This window comes from Furipterus horrens, unplaced genomic scaffold (genome assembly GCF_987537825.1).
Source record: "Furipterus horrens unplaced genomic scaffold, mFurHor1.1.pri manual_scaffold_12, whole genome shotgun sequence".
NCBI lineage: Eukaryota > Metazoa > Chordata > Mammalia > Chiroptera > Furipteridae > Furipterus > Furipterus horrens.
This window is the reverse complement of record NW_028327182.1, coordinates 73,860,590-73,870,571: the sequence shown is the minus strand read 5'-3', so window position 1 is coordinate 73,870,571 and position 9,982 is coordinate 73,860,590. Positions and strand designations below refer to the sequence as shown.

The following is a 9,982-nucleotide window of genomic DNA, read 5'->3' as shown; positions in this document are numbered from 1 at the left end:
GCTTATGGAATGAGGTCTTCAACATGTGTGGGTTTTTTTTTCTAGAGTAACAAAGCTTGCTTTTTTGGGTCACACATTATTTATTTTACTCATTTAAAATGAAAATATATTTGGGAATATATTGCATATTTTCCAGATTTCTACAGTAGACTATATGGAATATAATGAGATCCTATCTCAATGACATACCACTAACAGTAGTAGTGTCTGGCAAGTCTTTATGCTTTAGTACAACAGACCTCTCCCATCTAATGAGCTACCTCTTACCACACAGCACATTTGCTGTGATATAAAAGATCAGATAACCCTGATTATTAGAACTGTTTAAAGAGTCAACCCAACTTAAGTGACTGCCTGAGTGCATCTCTTAGAAAATAGACGAATTGTGTTTTAATGAATGAACTTCACAGCTGTTCTTTCAGCTCCTGCATCTCTGGGTTTAGGTTCTCAAGGATCCTGGTGAGGCTGAGAAGTCTGACCTTGAACTGTGTGAAATATTTCTGTACTTAAAGTTTAATACCTATGCAGTACATCTTTAAAACAAGTCATTAAACAAATGACATATTATAATGTACATATTTCAAATTTTATGAGTAAAAGTTTGACACTATATGTATTGTTTTCGAATATATATTTTTTGTTTATTTATTTTATTTTTAGAGAAGGGGAAAGAAGAAAGAGAGGGAGAGAAACATCACTGTGTGGTTGCCTCTCACTCTCGCCCCCAACTGGGGACCTGACGTGCAACCTAGTCATGTGTCCTGACTGGGAATCAAACCAGTGACACTTGGCTCTCAGGCTGACGCTCAATCCACTGAGCCACAGCAGCCAGGGTTAGAATATATTTTTATATGGACTAACTTTCCCACCCCAAGGGGATAACATCATTTTGGCATCATGACCTTAATTATTTCTAGAACTTTCTACATATTCTTTACTGCAACCACATTACTAGCCCATATTGTTACCTTTATAATGTGCTTGAAAATTCAAATAACATACTCTGATTTTTAAATCACGATGGTTATGAAAAATGTATAACTACATAAAAACACTGCAGCTGAAAGCTAAAATCCATGTGAAAAACATTTATTTTGTAGTAAGCTTTGAAAGTCTTTTTTTTTAACACATGAGTTTGGTGTTCAGCCCAGTATTTCTAGTCCTTTGGTCTTTGAAATGTATAGGAACTCATCCTTTTCCTGGTTTCAGTGTCTCAATTCTGCTAGGCAGCATTTCGGAGGGGGACCTGCCAAGGTAAGCTGCTTGGTCCTTTCCCCTCATACATTGCTGTTTCTCCTAATGATGGGGATGAAGGATGGCTGACAGTGCTTCTGAATGATGGCCCTCCAAAGGTAATCCAAATAATAGCTACTAAATAATAATCAGAATAATAGCTACTTTCTTGCTGGGTAGTGCAGCTAAAAAAATGAATCTTCTCTCACATTACCATATCACTTTCATAGTTTTATTATTTTTTCAACTCCTTTTATAAAAAGATTATTTATTTATTTATTTTTAGAGAGGGGGTAGGAGAGAAACGTTGATGTGAGAGAGAAACATCCATTGGATGTCTCTCATTCATTCCCCTATTGAGGACGGAACTTGAAACCCAGGCATGTGCCCTGACCAGGAATCAAATTGGTGACCTTTCGCTTTGTGGGACGATGTCCAACCAACTGAGCCACACTGGTCAGGGCCACTTTCTTATCTTTTCATGTACTAATTGTTGTCAAGATGTACCCAGTGGCACCAAATACTTAGCTAGTATTGGCTTTGTGACTCTTGATCTATACTGATGTGCAGTGATATGCCACATATTGATATATACATTGCTATGCTAATATGTTGGTATCCTAACTGAAAAAGTTTAGAAAACTTCAGGTACCTTGCTTGACAAGGGTGTTACAAGCCCCTCAAGAAAATGTAATTAATTCTGAAGTGCGCTCCTTTTTTCTTCAAGATGACAGAAATAGAGACCATTGCAGCCTCCTTCACTTTCCCCAAGCTAGTCCGTATGAACCTAGAATCTGAGTCCAGCTACGTGCCCCTACTCAAGATCTTGGCCTGCCTTCAAAATCAGAGTCCTTTCTTAAACCCCGTTATATAGAAATTCTGGAGACATCACTGAACAGTGATGGGAGATACCTCAGGAGAGGAAAGAGTATCAAAGCTGTAACGTGGAGGAGTGGGAATGTTTTGCTGAAGCTGGAAGTCTTTGAAGAGGTTACTTGTTTACCCAAAGAGTGCTCGATTGTGTAGGCTCAAACCTGTACACAGCTCATCACTAACTCCCACCTCCATGTGGCCCTTCCATCTATCTGCACAATGGGGATTGTTATACGACTTGCCTCACCAGGCTGCTGTGAAATAGTGTATGGAGGAAGCTTGGCCAATGACTTGTACCTACATATATGTGGATGCTTCTTCCCTCTTTCCTAAATCCCAACTGAGTTACTATGAGGATTTCATGTCACAAGGATGACTGACTCACTGAGGGGTGTGGGGGTGGCCTGGGTGAGCTAAGGTGCACATGGGTGAATGAGTATCTGAGGGACAGAGCCACCTGAGGTCCCAGGGCAGCCTGGGCTGGAAGGAGGATAGACCCAGGTGGGCTGGGGAGTTGGGAGGAAGCCAGAATTGCTTACTGGATGCCTCAGGACTGCCTACGACGTCCAGGACTCCTACCCTATGCCCGTCTTAAGTCTGGTGCCCTGAAATCTCCCAGATGGGGACTTGGCGCATTCTGATGGCCAGGCAGTAGGAGCACTGCACCGGGAATCGTCGGACTGGTTTCTACCTCTGGTTTCTGCTAGGGCTTAGCGTAGGGGCCTCTGCAAGTTGCATCTGCAGGGGTGGAGAGTTGACCTCTTATAACCTAACACTGATTCCTCTGCCTTCATTATACCAAGAGTTCGCCTTCATTATACTGAGACCACGTCGGTGGTGGGGCCTCAGAGCTAAAAAGGTTCTGACCTTCGCTGTAAATAAAAGCTCCCTAGTGAAAGCGTTATAACTGGCCAGAGTCGCAAAGACACCGACTACAGAATAAATTCTCCAAGATCCAATTTACAAAGTTTCTGTAAGTCGGCCCACAGAGGGGAGGGCAGCCCAGAGAGGGCAAAGGAAATGGGTTGGGTGGGGGACGATGGCCGCCTGGGGAGCTCGTTCCTGAAAGAGGAAGGACCACATACTTGTGGAATAAACACCAGATCACCCCTCTCCCGGGGCACCGGCCACGCACCAGTGTCTTAGCCCCTTCCTTCAACTTTTCCGGATCTCAGTGAGCAGTCACGTGCAAAGCCGCCCACCTGCAGGGGACCCCAGGTCTCCGGTAGTGCCCTCGTCAAAGGGCGGACAGGCTTCGCCAGGGCGCCCCGCTACGACCGGGCAGAGGGACGCACTGCAGAGGGGCGCTGGGGGGAAGCCGGTAGGCGCAGCGAAGCGCGACCCCCGGGGGCCGTTGCAGCGCGGGCTCGCTGCCTTGCGGCCCCCAGCCGGCGACGAGCGCTGGGGCTCGGCCGCGGTTCAGCCCGCCCGCCGCCGCTGCCGCCGCCGCCGCTCCCCGCCCCCCGGGTCCCCGGAGGCTCCGAGGCTGCCGGAGCCGGAGGTGGAGCCGAGCCCCCGGCGGCCGCGCAGGAGGGGAAGTTCGGCTGCGCGGGAGCAGCAGGAGCTGGCTGGCAGCCCTGGGGGGCACCTCGGGGTGAGTAGGGTCCCCTTCCTGGCCGGCCGGGTGTGGCACGCCGCGCGGGGGCGTCGGTGCGGCTGCCTTGCTCTCTCCAGCCCGCGACCTCGGGGAGGCTCGTGCAGCCCCGGAGGACGGTGCGGCGCCCGGCCTCCCTTCGTCCTGCCCGCCGGGGCTGCGGGTTAAGGTGCGGGGAAGGGGCTCGGCGCTGTGGGGCTCGGGGGCGGCTTGGCCCTGGGCGGGCGCGGCACCTTCAGGGGAACGTTCAGGGACCCGCGAAGGAGGCTTCCAGGGAGGGTCCTGGCTGCTGCCACGCCGGGTGTCATTTGGCTTCACCAATCTTCCTCGTGGCCTTTGACTGTTTAATGAGTTTCTCTTACACCTACTAAAAAGTAGCAGGGATACAGGATCGCGGGGCTACTTTGCGGGTATTGGTGTGTTATTTTTGCTGCGATGGAGAGGGTGGAGGGGGCGTGCCGAGGGTGGCGGGTGGGCAGTATGCCGGCTTGCCTGGGACCCGGACCGAGGTCATCGAGACCGAGGATGCCCTAAAGAAGTATTTTTGTGGTCGAGGGCAAGGTCTAGGGGCACCGGGGTTTGCATGGCGGGGAGGAGGAGGAAAGCTGTACAAAGAGAAGGCAAAGTTGTTGTTTCCGCGATACTTCCTGCACCTGCATTACCGTCAGTGATGTTGGAAGTTCTCTTTTCATCAATGAGCAAAGAAAGAGGGATGAGAGAGGAAAAGATTTCAACAGAGCTGTACATGCTGAAACAGTGAGCCTTGGTAAACACATAAATGATAGAGTGGTTATTTCGCAAACTCCGCTTTTATTCTGTTTTCAAAGCCTCAGAGTAGTTTTAACTTAAATGTCATTAGATGGGTCTAGATGATAAAGATAATTAACTGTTCTCTCACATCTTTTTACTAGAAATTTAAATGTAAATCTGCCATATTTCTTGGATTTTGTTAAGTGTTCATACAAGAAAGTCATAATTATCTTAATGTTACTTGTAACAATGAGCATTAATAAGCCCTGTGCGGTGCTGTCATGTCGCTAATTGGGAGGAGAAAAGTCTTTCCATTGGAAATAGAATAAAGCAAAAACGAAAGCCTCAGTCACAAGTGACCTGAAACCGTGTAGTAGTGCAGAACAGGATATGGGATTTTGTGTTGTGTACCAGAGAATGGCCATTCCTGGAAAGCAAGGATGGGCCATGCCATACCCATTGTAGGAACCCAATAACTATTTCCTATTATAATTCCTCTGCGTCGCTTTACCATGCTATATGTACTCTGAACTACACATTATTGTTCATGTTGTGTTCCAAACTTCATCTGTCTGTTTGCAAACTGTATTGATAGAGTTCGAAGCAAAATGCCATTCCAGATACCTGGGCTCCCAGTGGTCTCTCCCATTTATTAACTGTGACCAGGTGGGAGTCGCTTAACCTTTCCCAGCCTTGGTTTCCTATGTGCTGAAATGCCAGTCATATCCCTCACCTAACGGAGAGGTTAGGCAGAATTAAATAACATTGAGGAATGTAGTCCAGTGTCTGGAGCACAGTAAGAGCTTCACCATTGTCTCCTCGTGCCTTTTGCCTTCCTTTAACTTTTAGGAATCTCCAAACTCTGGCCTATTCCAACATTTTTTTTTTTTTTATTTAAAATTCCTTCTTCTTTGCCATCTTACTTTTCATTCCTTCATTCACTTATGATTTGTTGAAGAACCTCAGGTGCTGCCTCTATAGGTATTTGAAAACGAAGAGCTGACACTTTGAGGTTGGGGTGGGCGATACTTGAGGTTTTTCCTGTTGGTAAGAAACCATCATAGGGTCATATGATGATAAGTTTTATTTCCCGGTCTTCATATCGTCCTAGCTCTGTCCTTAATGTGATGTTATTACATTGAAAGAAATCATGGGATGCTCTGTAATGATGCTCATCTCCCCATGCCCAGCTCAGTGCCTGTCAGGGTGTCAGGGCTTAATCAGTATGTGTTCATTTGAAATACAGAATGTAATGGAGTTATTCTTCAGGTACCATTCTTTTTTTTCCTTTTTAAAAAAATATTCCTGATGAAAGAATCTTGGGATTCTAAATGATAGCCCTACTATATTTTAGGGCTAATAGAGGTTATTAAAGAAGCAAAGCTCTGGTAGACTTTATTACCTATTGATTTTGCCCTTGTGATGAAGCAGTCTTATAAAATGGATAAAGCCAGGTTGGAGCTATGGCCTCACCACTAGGGGCCTCCTCTGCCTCGTGTATCACCCTAGGCTGGCATTTATTGCCATTATTCTGTTCTCTAAGGTAGCGAAGGAATTTAACTTCCTGGGTTCTTGACATCGAATATTTTATTAGAAGGAGCAACCTTGTGCAAAAAGCACTACCGAAGGCCTAAAAAAAATGAAAGCGGTGTTAAATGACAGATTGGATACCCTTTGGAATAACTTTAGACTTAAAGGCTTAAAGGAGATTGAAGAATTGGGCCTTTTACTTGGCACAGACTTATATTTAAATATATGATTAAAAACTTTCTAAAACATCAAGTATGTGATTTAGATCTAGTATTTTCAAAGTTTTTAATGTCTTTGGTGGAGCTTATTTTTGTCTTTTTTAAAATTTTATTTTTTATTTTGGAGAAAGGGAAAGGGAGGGAGAATGAGAGGGAGAGAAACATGGATCCATTGCCTCTCATAGCCAGGGACCAAACCTGCAACCAGGAATCAAACTAGCGGCCTTTTGTTTGTGGGACAATGCCCTACCAAGCCACACTGGTTAGGGCGCTTATTTTTTATCTTTTAGAGTGGCTTTATTTCCTAGATAGGTGCTTGTAGCACTAACAACAATATGAGTTTTGTTGTAGATAAAAAGGAATTTTATCTGGTCAGTGGAAGCTCTTGATATCCTTTTTTTTTTTAAAAAAGGGACCACATTAAACTGCACCTTTAAGAAATATGTTTTATTACATTTCAAGGTGCATCATTGAAAGGCATGTTTCTTCTGTGAGTTTTTGAGGAGACCTCTTATTTTTAAATTCTAATTTGGATGAAGTTAGCCAGGCTTGAGACTGTGGAACAATTTTAAAGTGTGTTGGTGTTTTTATTTGTCAGCTATAACTTGCTGTTTGGTAGAAAAAGTATTGACAATGTATGCAAGCAAACATTATTACTGAAAATACTGCCATGTTGTTTGCAAATGAATAAGAGAAAACTGTATTTTCAGATTTTCAGTGAAATTTAATTACAGCGACACACTGAACACTATTAATCTCTAAAGTAAAATTAACAACAGTTAAGAGAAGTGTTCAGCGCATTGCAGGCCTGTAATCGTACCAAGGGGTTTATTCTCTTAGGAGAATGGCTGAGTTCAGAAAATTATCAGCCCTCCAATTCTGGTTTTCACATGGTGGGATCTTAAAACAAAGCAATCTGATTTTTGCTGTTTTTCTATCCTGGTCTACATCAGTACTCTTTAAGGAACTGGGTAAGAGGAATAACTTTGCGTGAAGGTCGCAGATTATTTTTATTATCACTTCCCTCTAATTAAGCTAATGTTTTTGGATTATGTTTATGATTTTCAGCATATTGAAAATTATACAGATCCCATTTGCACAAAGTAATGCTTTTCTAGAACTGGAAGAGTATTGCTTTCGCCCTCAAACATCTGGCTAGCAAAGGCCATGGCATATACCTGCTTCTCTGTTCTTCCCAGAATGAAGCTTGAGTCTAAGCCAAAACGAGCTGTATAAAGCTGTATGCAGAACAAGGCGTTTAGGGTGGACAAGAAACCCTTGAGCTGACCAAGATTATGGATGCCCTAGGTGACTGGAAATGAACGAATCTTTTTATACACAGGAGTCATTTTTAGGAACCTGCCTTGGGAGGTGCCCATCCTGGGTGGACAGTTCACTACAATTTGCAATGAAATGTTGAACCTCTCACTTAGTGAAATATCCCTTGCTACAAAGGTAATTTTTGTTGTTGTTTTTAGGCAATGCAAAACATAGCATTTGGTTATCCTGGGGTCATGTCTGATACTTTGTTTCATTTTCAAACACAGGAACATTTGAGTTGATGGAGGAAAAGGGAAGCAGGAAGCAGGGACTATCAATTGTGTATTTATACTGAACAGGAGGGCCTGCTTATTTTTGGGTTCCCAAAGCACGTAGGTACACATTGTGAAGCTTAGTAATAGGTATTGTTCACTGGTGATTTGGGGATATACTTATCTACTCTGGTAATGAAATTACAGTCATGTGCCACATAATGTTTTGGTCAATGACAGACCGAATATATGACGGCCGTCCTGTAAGATTACAATGGAGCTGAAGAATTTCTGTCTCCTAGTGGTATCTAGCTATACTGACATCCTAGTGTAATGCATTGCTCGTGTGTTTGTGGTGACATTGGTGTAAACAAACCTACTGGGCTGCCAGCCATGTAAAAAGTATAGCAACCCAGTCACAGTCGTAGGCTCTACGATCTAGGTTTGTGTAAGTGCTCTCTACGATGCTTGCACACCAACAAAATCTAATGAAAATTTCTCCTACTGCATCCCCGCTGTTAAGTGGCGCACAGTTGTCCTAAAATGGTGTTCTTTCACTTAGGTCCTGGGTACTCTCAAAAGTGACTTTCTACTTCTGTCTCCCATTTGTTAGAAACTTGTTGAAGTTAATGTATCTGTTAACACATGTAAACAGGGCACTGCTAGCCCACAGTGTGTCCCTTTGTGGTGGACTGTCCTGTGTCAGGGTGCGTGGCGTGGTAAGCAGTGAGTGAACTGGACTTCAGCCCCACTCACTTCCCACAGGGCACTCTTGTGTGGCACAATCTGCACAACTGTTGTGATGCTCTTTTCTGTAGAAATGGTTAGAACAGTGCGTGGCACATAGTAAATGAGAAATGTATCACTGCTGGTGATCATCGTCATTATTCTTGGTGGCATTGCTTTCAGGGTGGATCTTGCCAGTAATCACAGTAACCTAGAACAGGGGGTTCAGGTGGATTTAGTGTTTATAAAAATGTTTGTGAATGCAAGTGGTTCATTTCGGGTTTCTTGCTGCACTTGCGTTACAGTTCTTCTCTTCACGTGGTAAAGGGGCTGACACCTGTGGTGCCGTTCACCATCCGGCAGCGGCTCTGCGAAGTGTGGGCCATGAGTTATTAATTTAATCCATACAGCCAGTTTAGGGAGTGGCACTGTTAATATCTGCATCTTACAGATGAGAAAACCAAGGTTTAGAGAGGTGAGTTACTTGCCCAAGGTCAGCTCGTAAGTGGTGGACCTGGGCCTTGAGTCCCTGTCTGCCTGGCTCCGGGACTTGAGCTCATAACCTCTGTTCTTCTTTTCCAGCACAAATACTCATTGAATTGGTAGCCTACAAAATGCTGTAGAGTTCTAAGGGTTAACAAAATGTGAAGACATTGATTTTCCTTAGTGTATTGTATTTGTATCTATTTCTGGACATGATGGAGCAAGATGACAAATGAAATTTTATCTGTGGGTCTGCTTCAGCACTTTTTATTTATAGATTTTAATATGTAGCATTTTCTAGTAGCTCAAAATACAATTCAATGTAGTACAACTTATTTACATACAACATTTAACTTCTTATCAAGGCATTTTGCAGGCAATTTATAAGCAGAATATATGAATAAAATCAAATGTGTGGGTTGCAGAATATTAAGGTATGAAGGCTGGAGTCAACCATTCATGCCTTCATTTAAGAAATACAGGATAGGGCAAAAATAAGTTTACAGTTGTTCGTATGGAAAGTAATACAGTCATTACTAGATAATAACACAAGGATAAATTCTGTGTTTTGCATACTCACAACTGTAAATCTACCTTTGCCCCACCCTGTATTATTATTCACCCCTTCTATTAAGGCACTCACCACACTACGGAGTTTCAAAGATGAGGAAGGCTGCTGTAGACAGGAAGACATTGAAGCCTCTGAAGCTGGGCAATCCTGGGGTTTGAATCCCAGCTCTACCACTTACTGACTGGGAGTCTCTCATCTGGAGGCTTAGTGTCCTTGTGTGCATAATGGGGATAATAATACCTTAAGGCTGTTGTAAGAACTGAATGAGATGCAGAAGGAAAGCACCAGGCCACTAGAGGCAGGAAGCAGTGGTGGTTCCTTTCCTGTTCTTCCTATTTGTCTGTCTCTTCTCACTTGCTTCCTTCCCTCCTCTCCCCTTCCTGCTCCCACACTTACTGGGGGGTAGAGATAAAGATATCTAAAATCCAAGGTAGTCTGCGATGAATTCATCTAAAAGTTACTTTCTTATTGT

General features: G+C 43.9%; 1 protein-coding gene across 1 annotated transcript in view; it reads left to right on the top strand.

The window, feature by feature from the left end:
- Window positions 1-3,582: 3,582 nt before the first annotated feature.
- The window catches only part of CSGALNACT1 (chondroitin sulfate N-acetylgalactosaminyltransferase 1), a 299,964-nt gene continuing 293,564 nt past the window's right edge, over window positions 3,583-9,982 (top strand). Inside the window, exon 1 of the mRNA XM_090258275.1 lies at window positions 3,583-3,700. The gene's annotated coding sequence lies outside the window, so the exon portion shown is untranslated. The remainder of the gene's footprint in view (window positions 3,701-9,982) is intronic.